Below are 18,909 nucleotides of genomic sequence, written 5' to 3'. Positions count from 1 at the left end.
CTTTCCACTGTTGGTTCTTTTACTCTGCAGAGAGTTTTCTTATGCAAGGCCCATTGAAGTATTTGACTCCAAACCCATTGGAGTAATATGGTATGTGTACAAGAAATACATCTTGCAGAGGTCACTTGACGGAAGCCTTCCTGCTCGCCTTCTACTTGCTGGAATGACGATTGTGCGATTCCTTCCTACGATCTGGCACTTATGATCTGTAGATCCTAGAAGACCTTTAGCCAATACATATTGCCAAGACGGCTCAGGCATATTAATTCAAGACAATCTATTGTTTTGCATCACTTCTCCTGGGTGACGGGCAAGGGACAGACCACCTTCCTAATTAACGATTTAATGATATCCAGGGAGCAATCGACAGGGTAGAAACTAGCAAAACCAGATGGAAAACTCTTAGATAGTACACAATAGCTAGAAGAGTGAATCACATACCAAATAAAATTATCTCGCAAGGCATCTTGTCAGAGTTGGCTTTGCATTGAAAAAGCAGCTGGCATCTGTCACATTTATCATCCAGTAGAAGGCCTTCTCAACCTTCTTCTTTTTCCAGCTCCAGAGTGTTAATGTCACCTCCTTTACATAAACACACTAATAAACTTATCTTGAACGGATGCATAACGCCGTGCGCGAGTTGCTTTTTTTTCACAAGCCATGCTCTTCTCCTCAGACATTCCAATTTCAGCTATAAATACTTGTATGCCAGAACGCCCAAAACAAAAGCACTTTCTTCCATGATTATTCAAGTCACAAAGACGACGAGCCCCGTTTTGGGTGCTACATAATCAGTCTGAAACAATACTAACATCATCCCATTGCTGCCAAAGTTGAATCTCTCCAACCTCGATAACGCCCCAAAACACGGAATCACTTTCTGACCATCAAGCAGCAACACAACAGAGAGAGCTTAGTTATTTTGGGTGCGATCATCAACATGGTCAGCTAACGGTCTCTTCACAGACAATTGTGCTCTTTTTCCTTGTGAGAAAGGTCGGATTCGTAAATGGAATGTGCCCAAAACAATTACACAATGCCCAAAACAAAAAGCAACTTTCTTATAATTCGAAGACACACAGAGAGGGAGCCAGATTATATTGGCACAGGGTAATGTAAAATTGGGCTTTGGCACTTTGGCACAAATCAGTTGTATCTGGACACATTATCAAATCCATTGGGAAGGCTTTCGCGCACTTTCCTAGGATTTATTTCCCGTATAAACCCCAATACATTTCTAATCTGAACTAATCCCCTTATTAATAAACCTTATGTATGTATTTCTGATACATAGATCCTACCCAAAACAGAAAGCACTCTTCTCACCATCCATGAAGGTTTCAAAAGAAGAGGAGGCCTTGGTTTTCGGAGCTGATGCATATAGTCAGCCTGTAGGACATCTTGCGAGTCCCCTTTCCACTTTTGGTTCTTTTACTCTGCAGAGGATTTTTTTTGCAAGCCGCTTGAAGATTTGAACGTCGCAAGACCCATTGGATACATCAGTCAATATTGGTAGTTCTACAAGAAAACATCTTGCATGATTCACTTAGGAGCTTCAGTTGCTTTCTGCTGGAGAACTGTTGGATTGCGCTTCCCTAATCTGGCAGACTGGATATATCCTGTAGTATCCTAGCCGGTAAGAACATTTAGCACCAAGATCCAATTGCCAAAGCGGCGCTATGTCAACTCTTAAGACACTATGTTTGCAGTCACCCTCGTGTGCCGGTGGTGTGGCAAAGGGACAGACTTCCTATAACATTGTATCCAGCGGCTAAGAGAGCGCTTATAGCAACCAGGAGGAACTCGTTTAGATTGTAAATTAGTAGAAATTAAATTAATACACTTAAATAAAAATTAATCTGCAGCTTTGTAGAGTTGGCCTTCTCTCATTTGAAAATCAGATTATCTGGTCCCATTATCCCAATCCAGTTAGAAGGCCTTTCTGTCATACTTCTTTTTTTTCAGCTCCAGAGGTAATTCCCCACATAACGACCACTAATAAATTTCTGACACGGGAATGATAAGCCTCCATGCCTTTCTGCACCAAGCTGGCCATCCCCTGCTCACACATCCATCTCCATGTCTTTACGTCATTGATGGCCAGAACGCCCACAAACAGAAAGCACTTTCCTCATCATCAATTCATCACAAGAGAGAGCCCCGTATTGCGGTGCTACATAATCAGTCTGAAAGCAATATAAATCATTTCCTCATGCTGCAAAGTGAATTCTTTCCAATCGAATAACGCCAAAACAAGGAACACTTCAGACCATCAAGAAGAACACAAGAGAGAGCTTAGGTGTTTGTCGGGTGATATCACAACAATTGGTCAGCTAACGCGGGCTCTTCTCAGACAACTTGTGCTTTTTCTTGGAGAAGTGGATTTCAAATTGGAGTGCCCAAAAACAGTACCAATGCGCAAAACAAAAAGCACTTTCTTAATAATTGAGAGAACACAGAGCAGGGCACCTAGTTTTGGGTAGAATGTTAAAATTGGCACTTGCATTGAAGAGAGTGAGTTCGTATCTGTTCACCATATCATCCATTGGAACGACTTTACAACTTTCTAGATTGAGGTCCTGTAATAAACCCAAATGATACATTTCTAATCTGAACCAATTTCCCCTCTATAAAAACTTTTGATGTATGATTTCTGATTACATAGATCACCCAAAAGTAAAAGCGACTTTCTCAACCATGCCCTGAAGAGTCAAAAAGAGAGAGCCTTGTTCTGGGTGATGCAATAATTAGCCTGTAGGAATCTTCTAGTCCCTTTCCACCTGTTGGTTCTCTTTACTCCTGCAGTACAGATATATTTTCTTGCAAGCCCTTGAAAGATTTTACTAAACCATTGGAGTAATATTTGGAGGTGCTTACAAGAAACATCTTTGGCAGAGGGTCACTTGAGGAGCTTTCAGTGCTTTCTGCTGGAAACTGGTTGGCGATTGCCTTCCACTAGACTGCGGCACTGTATTCTGTAGATCCTAGAACGATCCATTACGCCAACTATCCAATTGCCAAGCGTGTATGGCGAGTATAATTAAGACACTATTGTTTGCATGTCACCCTGTCTGGGCTGGGCAAGCTGGACAGACTTCCTAATCTAACATTAGTTGATATCCCAGATGGCTAGAAACTAGCAACCAGAGGAAACTCTTAGATGTTAAATTAGTAGAAAGTCAATACAATACACTGTAAATAAAATTTAATCTGCAGGATTGTAGAGTTGGCTTTTGCATTGAAAACTCAGGCTGTATCATGTTCACATTTATCAAAATCCAGTAGAAGCCTTCTCAAACTTCTTTTTTTCCAGCTCCAAGAGGTAATTCCCCTTACATAAACACCACTAATAAATTTCTGACACGTGATGATAAGCCTCCATGCCTGTTTTTACAAGCCCTCCTCCTTCAACATCCAATTCCATGTTCGTATTCTGATGGCCAGAACGCCCAAAACAAAAGCACTTTCTTCATCGACAATTCAGTCACGAAGGACGAGCGAGCCCCGTTTTGTGATGCCTACCATCAGTCTGAAACAAATATAAAATCATGCCCATTGCTGCAAAGTTGAATTGCCCAATCGAATAGCCCAAAACTAGGAACACCTTTCTGACCTCAAAAGAGCAAACACAAGAGGACGAGCGTTAGTTTTGAGGTGTGATGATCCCAATGTGGTCAGCTAGACGGGCTCGTTCCACAGACAATTGTCGCTTTTTCTGGAGGAAGGTGGATTTCTAAATGGAGTGCCCGAAAACATAACTAATGCCCAAAACAAAAAAGCACGTTTGCTTAATAATGCTGAAACAGCAAGAGAGGCCTAGGTTTGCGGGAATGTAAAATTGGCATTGCATGAAAATATTGGTATCTGTTCACATTATCAATCCATTGGAAGATTTTCACAACTTTCTGAGGATTGATTCCTGATATAAAACCTCGAAATGATTACATTTCTGAATCTTGAACTAATTCCCTGTATAAAAAACCTTTTGATGTATTTCTGATACATTGAGGATCACCCAAACAGACACAGTCGCACGTTTCTCACCATCCATGATAAGTGCCAAAAGCGAAAGAGAGCCTTGTTCTGGTGATGCCATAGATCTAGGGCCTGTAGGAATTTCAGCTCCCTTTCCACTGTTTGGTTCTTCTACGCTATCTGCACAGAGGATTTTTTTTGCAATGGCGCTGAAGATTTGACTCAGAGAACCGCCATTGCAGTAATTATTGGAGTTTAACAAGAAGAGCATCGTGCAGAGGTCCACTGAGGGAGGCCTCTGCAGTGCATTTCTGCTGGAGATTGTGGATTGCCGTTCCCTAGATTCTGTGCCACTTAGTAATCGGGTGTAGTGATCCGTAGAGAGACCATTAGCCAATCAATTTGCCAACGGTAGTTTGCATTATAATTAAAAGACACTATTGGTTTTGCAGTCACCTGTCTGGTGGGGCAAGGGACAGACTCCTAATTCAACATTATGTGATATCCAGGGTAGAACTGAGTAACCAGAGGAAACTCCTCTAGATGTTAAATAGTAGAAATAATAATTACCCTTAAATAAGATTATCGTGACAGGATTGTGCACGTTGCGCTTTGCATGGTGGGGGGGTGAAAAATCAGCTGTATCTGTATCACCATATATCAATCCAGCTAGAAAGGCCCTAACTATTCCCTCCACTTCTTCTTATAAATTTCCAAGCCGTGCCCAGAAGGTCAGAGTTCGGCGCTATACATATAACGAGCCAACTAATAAATTCTGGACCACGCCGATGATAAGCCTCCATGTCGCTTGTTTTTCATAAGCTGCTCTCAACATCCGGAAGTTGTCCATCGTCGTATATCTGATGCCCAGAACGCCGCAAAACAAGAAAAGCACTACTTTGTGCTTTCTGTTTTGGGCGTTCTGGCCATCAGATATACGACATGGAATTGGATGTTGAGAGGCAGCTTGTGAAAAAAAGGCATGGAGGCTTATCATCCATGTCAGAAATTTATTAGTGGTGTTTATGTGGGAAGTACCTCTGGGAGCTGGAAAAAATAGAAGTTGAGAAGGCCTTCTACTGGATTGATAATGTGACAGATACATCTGATTTTTCAATGAAAAGCCAACTCTACAAAGATGCAGATAATTTTATTTAAGGTATTATTACTTTCTACTATTTAACATCTAAGAGTTTCCTCTGGTTGCTAGTTTCTACCCTGGATATCACTAATGTTAATTAGGAAGTCTGTCCCTTGCCCCACCCAGACAGGTGACTGCAAAACAATAGTGTCTTAATTATATGCATACCGCTTGGCAATTGATTGGCTAATGGTCTTCTAGGATCTACAGATATAAGTGCCAGATCTAGGGTAGGCAATCCACAGTCTCCAGCAGAAAGCACTGAAGCTCCTCAAGTGACCTCTGCAAGATGTTTCTTGTACACTCCAATATTACTCCAATGGGTTTGGAGTCAAATCTTCAAGGGCCTTGCAAAAAAAATCCTCTGCAGAGTAAAAGAACCAACAGTGGAAAGGGACTGAAGATTCCTACAGGCTGATTATGCATCACCCAGAACAAGGCTCTCTTCTTTTGACCTTCATGGATGGTGAGAAAGTGCTTTCTGTTTTGGGTGATCTATGTATCAGAAATACATCAAAGGTTTTCATAAGGGGAATTGGTTCAGATTAGAAATGTATCATTTGGGTTTATACGGGAAATCAATCCTAGAAAGTTGTGAAAGCCTTCCAATGGATTGATAATGTGTCAGATACAACTGATTTTCAATGCAAAGCCAATTTTACATTACCCAAAACTAGGCCCTCTCTTGTGTTTCAATTATTAAGAAAGTGCTTTTTGTTTTGGGCATTGTATGTTTTGGGCACTCCATTTAGAAATCCACCTTCTCCAAGAAAAAGCACAATTGTCTGTGGAAGAGCCATTAGCTGACCAATTTGATATCACCCAAAACTAAGCTCTCTCTTATGTTCTTTTGATGGTCAGAAAGTGCTTCTTGTTTTGGGCATTATCAATTGGAGAATTCAACTTTGCAGCAATGGGATGATTTATATTTGTTTCAGACTGATTATGTAGCACCCAAAACGGGGCTCTCTCTTGTGACTGAATTATGATGAGAAAGTGCTTTCTGTTTTTGGCGTTCTGGCCATCAGATATACGACATGGAATTGGATGTTGAGAGGCAGCTTGTGAAAAAAAGGCATGGAGGCTTTTCATCCGTGTCAGAAATTTATTAGTGGTGTTTATTTGGGGAATAACCTTGGGGAGCTGGAAAAAAAAAGAAGTTGAGAAGGCCTTCTACTGGATTGATAATGTGACAGATACAGCTGATTTTTCAATGCAAAGCCAACTCTACAATCCTGCAGTAAATTTTATTTAAGCTATTATTACTTTCTACTATTTAACGTTAAGAGTTTCCTCTGGTTGCTAGTTTCTACCCTGGATATCACTAATGTTAATTAGGAAGTCTGTAACTTGCCCCGCCCAGATAGGTGACTGCAAAACAATAGTGTCTTAATTATATGCATACCGCTTGGCAATTGATTGGCTAATGGTCTTCTAGGATCTACAGATATAAGTGCCAGATCTAGGGCAGGCAATCAACAGTCTCCAGCAGAAAGCACTGAAGCTCCTCAAGTGACCTCTGCAAGATGTTTCTTGTACACTCCAACATTACTCCAATGGGTTTGGAGTCAAATCTTCAAGGGCCTTGCAAAAAAAAATCCTCTGCAGAGTAAAAGACCAACAGTGGAAAGGGACTGAAGATTCCTACAGTGCTGATTATGCATCACCCAGCAAGCTCTCTCTTTTGACCTTCAGAGAATGGTGAGAAAGTGCTTTCTGTTTTGGGTGATCTATGTATCAGAAATACATCAAAGGTTTTTATAAGGGGAATTGGTTCAGATTAGAAATGTATCATTTGGGTTTATACGGGAAATCAATCCAAGAAAGTTCTGAAAGCCTTCCACTGGATTGATAATGTGACAGATACAACTAATTTTCAATGCAAAGCCAATTTTACATTACCCAAAACTAGGCCCTCTCTTGTGTTTCAATTATTAAGAAGATGCTTTTTGTTTTGGGCATTGTATGTTTTGGGCACTCCATTTAGAAATCCACCTTCTCCAAGAAAAAAGCACAATTGTCTGTGGTAGAGCCGTTAGCTGACCAATTTGATATCACCCAAAACTAAGCTCTCTCTTGTGTTCTCTTGATGGTCAGAAAGTGCTGCCTGTTTGGGCGTTATCGATTGGAGAATTCAACTTTCTGAGGGCAATGGGATGATTTATATTTGTTTCAGACTGATTATGTAGCACCCAAAACAGGGCTCTCTTTGTGACTAAATTATCGATGAGAAAGTGCTTTATGTTTTGGCGCGTTCTGGGCCATCAGATATACGACATGGAATTGGATGTTGAGAGGCAGCTTGTGAAAAAAAAAGGCATGGAGGCTTATCCATCCGTGTCCAGAAATTTATTAGTGGTGTTTATGTGGGGAATTACCTCTGGAGCTGGAAAAAAAGAAAGTTGAGAAGGCCTTCCACTGGATTGATAATGTGACAGATACAGCTGATTTTTCAATGAAAAGCCAACTCTACAAAGCTGCAGATAATTTTATTTAAGGTATTATTACTTTCTACTATTTAACATCTAAGAGTTTCCTCTGGTTGCTAGTTTCTACCCTGGATATCACTAATGTTAATTAGGAAGTCTGTCCCTTGCCCCGCCCAGACAGGTGACTGCAAAACAATAGTGTCTGCCAAACACCACATCAAATTCCTGGGAATCCACCTGACACAACACCACAAGGACATGTACAAATCTAATATTAGATGTACCATAGACCAGATTGAACGAGACACTCAAAAATGGATGAACACGAATTTAACGTTTTCAGGAAGGATCCATCTAATAAAAATGACTATATTCCCTAAATTACTTTATAAACTGCAGATGCTGCCTTACCGCATCTCCGTGACAGATAACAAGAGACTCCAACACATTTTATGGACTTTTATATGGAATAGGAAACAGCCACGAATAAAATTTACCACACTCCATCACCAGAAACATGAAGGTGGACTCAATCTCCCAAATATATTAGAATATAACGATGCGGCTCTCCTTAGATATGCGGGTGACTGGCTCCACCACAGGAACATATACACCACACTATCTCTAGACGCTGCCCTATCAGAAGGGATATCACTTAATTCATTACTACTAGGGATGGGCGAATTTTTTTGCCTCGTTTCGCCGAAAAAATGACGCCCATAGACTCGTATGGCAGCGTGCGTCAAAAGAAAAAGGCGCGCGTCAAAACAGTTTCGCCGCGCGACAAAATATTTTTGACGCCCATAGACTTAAATGGGCGTCTGCGACATTTCGCCGGCGACGAATTTTTGTCGAAGCGAAACGGGTCAAATTCGCCCATCCCTGATTACTACACACGCCACTGCAGGAAATCCCTAAGCAAATGCAGGAACATCCCCTATTTATCCACACATATAAAACCTGGCATTCTATTCGAAAGAAAGCAAACCTATCCCCTTTCAATTCGATAAACCTCACCTGGCTTGGTAACAAGGGATTCCCCCCGGGCTTGAACAGTCTGATTTTTAAAGCTTGGCAGACAAATGGCTTACAAAATATTAAAGACGTCGTCACCCCTACCTTTCACGTTGCAACCCATCTCAACTTGCTTCAAAACTACCCGTTTTTTGCAAACTCCATCAGTTTTCACTGACTCAGCTCTTACATTTTGTTGCACAACGACTGACCAAACTAACGGATAGGGACAAAAATAACCTACTTGATTCACTATGGCCAAAACGTGATATTATCAAATCTACTGCACACATTTACAAACAAATTAGGACAACTCTTGATACAGATAATGCCACTACGGCTTTTACGAAATGGAAATCAATTATTCCACAAGCTGAAAATGTGGACATCCTTCGATATCACACTCGCATGATGAAAATTTTACCTGCTAGCATATACCAGGAAATGTCCATACAACTGCTACACCATACTTACCTGACGCCTTTAAAGAGATTTCACATAGGTACGGCACACTCAGATCACTGCCTAAAATGCGAAACACCCACAGCTGACCTAATACATTGCTTATGGTCATGCCCACTTATACAGCAGTTCTGGAAGGAGGTCGCCAGCTATTGGGAAAACCTGTCTGGTAAAACGCTACCCGTTACTGCCTCATGGGCTATATTTAGCAAATTGCACTCTACCTTACCCATCTCCAAGTCGGAGCGGGCCCTGGCAGAAAGACTGGCGGCGGCAGCCAGGAAATCCATCCTACACACTTGGCTATCTCGAATCCCTCCGCCTTTCTCTCTGGTACGACAAAAATTACAATGTATTTTCCACCTAGATTGGATAGAAACCCTAACACATAAAGAAAAAAACACAGAACTGTTTTTTGACACTTGGATGACTTACATAAACACCCTTCCGACACTCACGAAATCACTTACTATCCAAACCTTTCAAAACACCACGTGGTATGAAAGGGAGCTGTTGCTGGGGACTGATCTTGTCTGTGAGGCGGACCACCTGTTCAGATCTGCGGAAAACTTACAACATTCGACCAAAAGGGGACCCCCCAGGAGTCATCATCTTAACCAATTATTTACTACTACTCTGCCGTAATTATAAGCCTCTACTGCTCTACCCTGCCGTCTTCGGATTATCTAACCGTGAGTAGCTTTCAATATCTGCAATTCGGGGAATGCTTACCCAATTCTCTCTTTTACAATCACTTGGCATAACCTTGGATCATTATTGTTATCTCTGCTTTTTGTTATAGGAATCTGTACTTGACACTGACTGTTTATATTATTTTTCTTTTCTGTTTATTGCAATTCTATCACAAACTATTTTACATGCTTTTTGAAAACTAATAAAAAAACATTTGTGAAAAAAAAAAACAATAGTGTCTTAATTATATGCATACCGCTTGGCAATTGATTGGCTAATGGTCTTCTAGGATCTACAGATATAAGTGCCAGATCTAGGGAAGGCAATCCACAGTCTCCAGCAGAAAGCACTGAAGCTCCTCAAGTGACCTCTGCAAGATGTTTCTTGTACACTCCAATATTACTCCAATGGGTTTGGAGTCAAATCTTCAAGGGCCTTGCAAAAAAATCCTCTGCAAAATAGAAGAACCAACATTGAAAAGGGAATGAAGATTTCTACTTGCTGATTATGCATCACCCAGAACAAGGCTCTCTTCTTTTGACCTTCAGGGATGGTGAGAAAGTGCTTTCTGTTTTGGGTGATCTATGTATCAGAAATACATCAAAGGTTTTTATAAGGGGAATTGGTTCAGATTACAAATGTATCATTTGGGTTAATACGGGAAATGAATCCTGGAAGATGAAAAGGTTGTGAAAGCCTTCCAATGGATTGATAATGTGACAGATACAACTAATTTTTCAACGCAAAGCCAATTTTACATTACCCAAAACTAGGCCCTCTCTTGTGTTTCAATTATTAAGAAAGTGCTTTTTGTTTTGGGCATTTTATGTTTTGGGCACTCCATTCAGAAATCCACACTTTCCAAGAAAAAGCACAATTGTCTGTGGAAGAGCCGTTAGCTGACCAATTTGATATCACCCAAAACTAAGCTCTCTCTTGTGTTCTCTTGATGGTCAGAAAGTGCTTCCTGTTTTGGGCGTTCTGGCCATCAGATATACGACATGGAATTGGATGTTGAGAGGCAGTTTTCGAAAAAAAGGCATCGAGACTTATCTCCTGTGTCAGAAATGTATTAGTGTTTATGTGGGGAATTACCTCTGGAAGCTGGAAAAAAGAAGTTGAGAAGGCCTTCTACTGGATTACTAATTAGATACAGCTGATTTTTCAATGCAAAGTCAACTCTACAATCCTGGAGATAAGGTATTTTTACGTTCTACTATTTAAAGTCTATGAGTTTCCGGTGGTTGCTAGTTTCTACCCTGGATATCACTATAGTTATTTAGGATGTCTGTCCCTTGCCCCGCCCGGACAGGTGACTGCAAAAACCAGTTGACTCCAAAATAGGTTTTAGGAGGTCCTCCATAGGCTAAAACAGCAATTCGGCAGGTTTTAGATGGCAAATGGTCAAAGTCAAATTTTTAAAGAGACAGTACATGATAAATTTTCATATTTGAATTTTTTAATTTGAATCGAATTGGGAATATTCCCTAGTCAGAGAAAATAGCTCAAAATTTGAATTTTTTTAATTCAAAAATTCACCTCGACCTTTAATAAATCTGCCCCTTAGTGTCAGAACCATGAAATTCAAAGATGTAATCCTTGATAGAATTTATGACCCTGTTGGAGCCCTCTAAGTTCTGCCTCTGTGGTAGTAGTTCTTCGAGGGCCATCATACTGCTCTGCCATGGCCCAATGAAAGCATTGCATGTTGTTAAGAAGAGGGCTTTGTTGTACTAGGAGATGGTGTGCCTAGGTTTGAGGTTCACTGAACAACAATGAAATCATAAGTCCCACTCTTACTTGCTCAGACGCATAAGTACATGGATTGAGGGAGAAGAGAGGATAACAGCTATTAGCAAAAATTCAGAATAGCTTCCTGTCTCCTGAGAAGCATTCAGGCATTAGAAACTTCAGTTCAGGGACAAACCACAAGCAAGAGACTGAGGCAGATGAGTCTGCCTCAGTTTGGGGATACAGATAAAGTTCTAGATGGGGACAAACTCAGAATACGAGTCTGTATCTGCTGGTGTCCCCCCTGGAGGTCTTGTACCACCTGAGTCAGAGAGGCTAACTGCTGAGTAAGCTGTTTGAAAGCAGATACTTCAACAGCAGATTCCATGTGGCAAAGTGATACTGTTATGGTACAAGTACCTTTTTCTTAGAGCCGTAGGTTGAAGGTTAAGTCTCTCCTGCATTTCCCATGAAAAAGAGGGTCCTGAGATGGGGACAGGGCTGTAACAGTGGCAGAGAGGCAAACATGCTTGTAAGGATTCAGAGAAAGTTGATCAGAAAGCCAGAAAAACCACAACCACTTCTGGGAACAAGTGAGGTATCAACGAGCATAAACAGAGGCAGAGTCAGGTCAGGCAAGGGTCAATCCAGACAGAAAACAGAAGGAAGGTCAAGTCAAGAATTAGAAAACTGGGCAGCAAACTGGAAAATGAGTTTCAATGTTGATAAATGCAGGTTATGCACTTTGGCAGAAATAATGCAAGTTATACACTAAATGGCAGTGTGTTGGGAGTTTCCTTAAATGAGAAGGATCTTGGGGTCTTTGTAGATAACAAGTTGTCTAATTCCAGGCAGTGTCATTCTGTGGCTACTAAAAAAATAAAGTTCTGCCATGTATAAAAAAGGGCATTAACTCAAGGGATAAAGCATCATTTTGCTTCTTTATATGTTCCTGGGAAGGCCTCACTTGGAGTATAGGGGTAGTTTTGAGCTCCACTCCTTAAGAGGGATATAAATGAGCTGAAGAGAGTGCAGAGATGTTTAATGATTAATTGATGAGGGTAGACATTAGAGGACATTATAGACAAATAGCAGGGGACCTTTTTCTCCCATAAAGAGGATCATTGCCCCACCCCCTTCAGACTAGAGGAACAGAAGTTTAATTTATAGGAACAGAGTAGGGAGTTCTTCACAATGAGAACAGTGAGGTTGGGGAATGCACTGCTGGGTGATAACGGTGTGATGGCTGGTTCAGTTAGAGAAGGGTTTGGATGATTTCTTGGACAAGCAGAATATCCAAGACTTCAGTGGTATTAAAATCTAAAATAAATATAGATATGGGTATGTATAGTTGATGTGAGGGTATGGAGGGGCTAGTGTCATAGGCATCCACAGATAGGGGCAAGGGGGGTACTTGCCCCTCTCTAGACTTGTACTTCATAATAAAGGCTATTCCCTTGCCATATGAATATATATTATTTTGTTATTTTTGTATATGAACACATTTCTTAAAATTACCATTAAAAACCTGCAATAAGCTTATAAAAGGCTTCCATCTTATGGTCAGCACCTCTTCAAAAAATGGACCGTCCCAATGCCTAGTCTACTGCTCAGAATAGCAGTCCAATTTAGCTCTGCCTCTTCTCTCTGTGACCAAGGAACCCCTTGCACGTTTAATGCGGAAGTGAGCAACGTTTCGGGGTCACGCCCCTTTGTCAAGCCTGACAAAGGGGCAGGCTTGACAGGCTTGACAAAGGGGCGTGACCCCGAAACGTTGCTCACTTCCGCATTAAACGTGCAAGGGGTTCCTTGCTTGCAGTAGCCTGTGTGCCGTGGATTTCTTTCCTATTGGATTCTACTGTGAGGTGGCCGAACCTCTACCACTGAGCACCAGACTTCGCATCTCTACTCTGGGTGTGCGAGAGCCAGCTTTTTCTTTACTACTATTCTTCTCTCTGTGAGACACTTCCTGCTCCTCAACTGTGTGAGGATTGAGAGAATCACAGTAGAGTATCTTCTCCTGGTGAAGTAGATTCTTTCCCAGGGCAGATGAGTATGAAACTGTTGTTTTAAGCTTAGATTGTGAATGACAGTCAATGTGTGTGTGTCAATGCCAATGTTTGTGTTTGTGTGTATATTTCTGTGTAAAACTAACCCTTAGTATTAATGTGTGTAAGGGTGACTGTGTTTTAAGAAGGTCCTGTGTGAGTTATAGAGACTATAATGAACCTGTGCATAGCTGTGTAACTACATTTTTTATTCAATCTTATAGGTAAGGTTGGCAGTTGGTTTTGTCTATCACCATTCTCCAAGTGCATTTGCCGTAAAACACATTAACCCCTACAGTTTCTTGCCCTGCTGCTTCATTGGGTCTCCCACCTATCCATGGCCTTACTCTATTTACTGTACTCTTTTACCCTTTCCCTTCTACATATCTGTATAGATAGAAATATGTTTAATATTATAATATTTTTTTTGCACCTCACCCCCTCTCCTGCTCCTGTCCTGTACCCACCTCATTGTTTCTTTTTGGATGACTCTTATCTTTTAACTCTTCTGCCATTTTGGGAACAAAGCAGCTTTCCCCTAGATTAAAAAATAATGTATAAACATAGATTCTATGCTAGTAACATGTTGTGGCATGTTCATCTCTTACTGCTGTTGTTACTCTACTTTATGTACAATAGAACCCCCATTTTATATTTTTCATGGGACCATAAAAAATGGTGTAAAGTCAGGAAAATGTATTATGCATTATAAATTGGTGGGACCACAACAAATTGTACAACACATAGAGAAAAAAAATTAGGGTAAGTAAAATGGAGGTGTCACTGTATGTATCAGCTGCAACTAGGGAATAACATTCAATAAACTACTGGCTAGTAATTCTGCAAAGTAAGTAGAAAAGACCAAGTGCTGTCCTGGTAAACAATGAGTTTGTGTCACTAATAGAATGGTAATGTTTAACAGTTACTACTTTATATGTTTATAGAAAAGCTGTTGTTAGGTTTGTGGAAAACAAAATATGGGTACAAGTAATTTGTGTAATATGTTTTCTTCCTTGCCTCCCTGGAAAATTTGCTGTGGATGCCCATATTCATTGTGAGTGTGTGTATGGATGGGCTCTGGGTTTCATTTGGAGTGATTGAGCTTCATAGACTTAACTATGTAACTACTGTATGTAAATATAAATGACTACAAGGTACCCCCATTCCCTGGAAGGAAAGAAAAAAAAAATGATAGAAATGCACAGATTAATGTTTGGTTTACAAAGTTTTCTTTATTAATCAGGTTAGTTGCAAAAATGTAATAGATAATGCACAGGAGAACAAACAAACAGGTTGTGAAAAATGTGATGGAAAATACAGATGATCAATCATTGTCGTGGATGTGTGCAGGAGCAACTGTAACTCTCATGTGATAAACCTCTATGATAAGCATGTCTATATACTATGCTCAGATAAAATTAAAGAGCTTTAGCTTTATTAACAAAGGAGAAGGTTAAACTAGGAATATAGGAAAACAAAAGTACTTACTAAAACTGTACATCATATTATATACTACAATTTGCATTAATACACTATGGAGGGTTCACTCATAAAGTTATACATAAATGTGCATAAGGTAAAAGGTATCTGTGTGAAACTATAACCACAAGATATAGAGGTACCATGAAACAGTGGTATATAAGCAGATTATAAAATAGTACAAAGTTAAGATACAGAAAATAACCAGCTGTATCACAAAACAGTGCTGAGGATCAATAATAGCTACCAATGCTGCTGCTACAAGTCTGGATGGGGAAGGGTTACTGCAGATTTGCTTCTCTAGCTGGGAACTATATACCGGTGGTGCTGATACTGATCATTTTCTGTATTTACAATGATAAAGTAGGATAAACTTAAACAGACATTTCTCAAAACAATAAATGCAATCATTAGCTAACATAACAGTATGCTGTGCTGGGAGTTACAAGGAATTGTTACTTGAAAGGCAACTATTTCACTTTTATTAGAAGATTGCCTTTCCCCTTCTTCTGTATAAGAAGGGGAAAGGCAATGTTTTAATAAAGATTAAATAGTTCAAGAATCAAGATCCTAAATAGTGTTAACAGTAAAAAAAAAATGTCAATCCAAGGTGCTAAATTACAGTTGCCAGAGCAAACCAATCAGCAATTAAATTTCAGCATTCTGCTAAAAGTTGAAAAATGAAAAAAAAAACATTACTGGTTGCTATTGGCAACTGCACTAATGCAATTTAGCACCTATGTTTGTAAATCAGTCACACATTTAAAATGGTGCTCGAGACTGCCCAACATCAATATGTCTCCTGCACTTCCTTCCTTTCCTGACATCAAAGGGCTAAAGGCAGACATGGAAATGGTTTCCTGTTGGGCAATACCCTAACTAATGATTCTCACCCAGGTATTATCCATCCCTATCCCAAATCCTATATAAAGGGGCTCAGTGAATGAGGCAGTGAAGGTGTGTAAGTGTCTGATTGGCTCACTCAGCTCATAAAAGGACAGACGTCCGGCCTCATAATCCAATGAGATCCTGATTCTCCTGCAGGAAGGGACGTGGGGTAACTGTGTGTCTATACTGTCATGTGTCACTGAATATTTATTATTATCCCACCTGCACAAACACCAGGACTTGTTATTATACCCGATGCAGGACTGACACCCTCCCCTCTCTATACTGGGATAGGCCACCCCTACCCTCCAGCCTCCTAATTCACTGGCCTCCACTTCCCAGTAATGTCGCCCTGAGGGGAAACTCCTGCTGCTTAAAACCTGAGGATATTCCTGAAATCCCTCTGGGGTTTGTAGATGATGCTGGTCTGTGAGTGAGTAGGAAGCACATTTCCTGTCCCCTGATACAAATACATGATTCCCAGCCGTGTTTATATCCAGTAACAGGTCTGTAGCCTCCTGTCCAGGGATCACCCTTCCCTTTACCCCAGTCACAATGGCAGCTAAGCCTGTGAGTAATGTCTCTGAGATCAGATCCACATCCAGATCCCCTACAGCAGGAACATTTATATCATGTCTCTCTCTGCCCCCCTCATTATCTGCAGCTCCATGTAATTCCCGTTCCTGTAGGACAGTGAGTGGATCTGCCATGTTGCTCAGCTCCTCAAAGTGACTGATGTTCCTGGACAGCTCGGCCTCATATATTTCCAGTTCTTGGATTAAATTAGTGAATGGGAGTGAGAGATTATCTCTCTGCCTGGAGATGTCACTCAGGAGTCGCCTCTCTAGGGCTTCCAGCTGTTCCCTGATGTTTCTAAACAGGGCAGTGACTCTCCGTGCTTCATTGGCTGCTTTATCAGCCACTTCTCTCCTGGACTCCAGTAACCTCTGGGTTCCTCTCTCAGTCTCCTCTCTCTCTGGCCTCAGGTTCTCCAGAATGTTCCTCAGTCTGTCTATCTCATTTTCAAAGGCCTCACTCAGCAGCTCCACCCTGTGGCCCCTGTGCTCTCCTCTCAGGCCACATGCTCCACAAATAGGGACAGCACAGCAGTAATAATTTAGAAGCTCATTGTGCAGAGAACATAGTCTCCCCGGCTCTGTCTCAGTTGGACGGAATCTCTCTGCTATGTTACCCAGAGCTCTGTTCCTGTATAGGGCAGGGCGTTCCTGATTCTCTGCTCTACATTCAGGGCAGGAATAAGCCCCAGATCCCTCCTGGGTGTCCCATGTTCTCTCAATACAGTCCCGGCAGAAGTTATGGCCACACGGCAGGGATACAGGATCAGTATAAATGCTCGTACAGATGGAGCAGCTCAGCTCGTCTCTCAGATCAGCAGCCGCCATCACTGAAATCAGGAACAAGAAATGAAACAACCTTCCTCTCTCTCTCTCTTTTTCTCTCTCTATAACAGTTGGACTTGTTTTATCTATCAAAAAGGGTGGGGTAAGATTATTTTGTACTTTAGCTTTCTGTTAACCTTTTAATTCCTATTAACTCTGGGTGGATCTGCCCATTTACAGGACCCATCAGATTAGCAGGGCCAGATTTAACTTTTGTGCTTCCCTAGGCCCAGCTGCTGTGTCACCCTCTCCCCCCCAGAAGCAAATCATAACCCAAATAAAAACAGACAATAAACTGGAAATAATTGTATATTAAAACATAGACAATTATATCAAATGTAACCAATGTATATACTGGGGAATACAGAAATCAATAACACAAATAGCTTGAAGTGTATTGCCTTCTAGCTTTTTCTTTTGCAAGCCTGCGATATGCAAACCCGTTAAGCATTTTTCTTTTGTCAGCTGGAAGATAATACTCAATCAATGAATGCAATGGCCTCAGAAAAGTTTCTTATATTGCACAAAAGTCCCCACTGCTGATGGTTTTTATAGTAACAGTAGATAAGGGTGAAAAAAGACATCGATCAAGTTATAGCTAGTTATATAGTTGAGTGACTATATGTTCTGTGTTCTATGGTCTGCATTGGAATTAGCCTGAAAATCCATCTATTTTGGGGTTTTCAGCAAAAGCCCAAAAAAATTGAGCGATTCAGGAAAAAAACCCTGAAAAATTGTACAATTTGGTTTTTTGCTCAATTTTATTGAGTTTCTACACGAATCAATTAAATAATGCTTTTTTTATAATAAATAAGGTAAAATCGGGTTTTGGAGTTTGATTGTGTTTTTTAATTTAAAAAATGTTATGAATTTGGATTAGTAAATAACTCTCCCCATGTTAGACTATCTCACTGCCAGCCAGTAAGGTTTATATAATATAGTCAACATAGCATTTTAAGTACATGAATGCCACTTATAAAGAAGAAGAAACAGTAGAATAACACTTAAAGGCACATTTATTGAAGGTCGAATTTCAAATTCATGTGAGTTTTTAAAAACTCACATGAAGTCAAAATTTGACCAATCAAAATTTATTTAAAAAATCTAATTTCCAAAACTCTAGTGAATAGGATCGACCCAAAAAATTTAAAGAAATTCAATTCAAGTTTTAAAAACTCGATTAGAGTCTTTTCTTCAAGAAAAACTTGAATGTCAGGAAGGCTGCAAATAACCAAATTGATCAAAGGACGTCTTCCATTGACTAAAACAGCAATTCGGCAGGTTTTAGGTGATGGATCGTTGAATTCGAGTTCTTAAAGGCCAGTGTATGATAAATCTCAAAAATCAAATTAGAATTTTTAAAAATACTCAGGTCGAATTTTAACAATTCCCTAGTCAAATTTGACAGTTTTGACCATAAAAAAACTAGAAAAATTCAAATTTGAAATTTGAATTTTCAATTCAACCCTTGATAAATCTGCCCCTTAGTTATAGTTAAGCAAATAAAGGGTTTACTTACAAATCCCACTGGACTGAATTTTTTCATGGTTAGCTGTATCAACATGGTTTCAATGTTAAATTTTGCTCCCTTTTTTACATTATCCAGTTTATCATAGTCATCATTTTTTGGGTTTGATTTAATACAATAT

The 18,909-nt window shown here is 40.3% G+C and overlaps 3 long non-coding RNA genes across 13 annotated transcripts in view; all 3 read left to right on the top strand.

Moving 5' to 3' along the window:
• LOC121396065 overlaps nucleotides 1–7,124 on the top strand; it is a 56,487-nt gene extending 49,363 nt beyond the window's left edge. For 4 of the 11 annotated variants that reach the window (XR_005962804.1, XR_005962808.1, XR_005962807.1 and 1 more), the window contains exon 12: nucleotides 7,059–7,120. This is a non-coding gene — a long non-coding RNA (uncharacterized LOC121396065). Of the gene's footprint in view, nucleotides 1–7,058 lie in introns of all 11 variants that reach the window. The other 7 variants (XR_005962810.1, XR_005962800.1, XR_005962809.1 and 4 more) reach the window with 3 other exon arrangements.
• On the top strand, nucleotides 4,883–6,554 carry LOC121396092. Its single transcript, XR_005962811.1, has 2 exons — nucleotides 4,883–5,582; nucleotides 6,145–6,554. It is a non-coding gene; the product is annotated as an uncharacterized LOC121396092 (long non-coding RNA).
• A 376-nt stretch (nucleotides 7,125–7,500) lies between the features above and the next one.
• Nucleotides 7,501–11,877, top strand: LOC108719063. Its single transcript, XR_001936152.2, has 2 exons — nucleotides 7,501–7,614; nucleotides 10,004–11,877. It is a non-coding gene; the product is annotated as an uncharacterized LOC108719063 (long non-coding RNA).
• Nucleotides 11,878–18,909: the final 7,032 nt, after the last annotated feature.

Source organism: Xenopus laevis, chromosome 1L (assembly GCF_017654675.1).
Source record: "Xenopus laevis strain J_2021 chromosome 1L, Xenopus_laevis_v10.1, whole genome shotgun sequence".
Classification (NCBI taxonomy): domain Eukaryota; kingdom Metazoa; phylum Chordata; class Amphibia; order Anura; family Pipidae; genus Xenopus; species Xenopus laevis.
The sequence above is the reverse complement of the archived record's forward strand: the minus strand, read 5'-3'. Positions and strand labels throughout refer to the sequence as shown.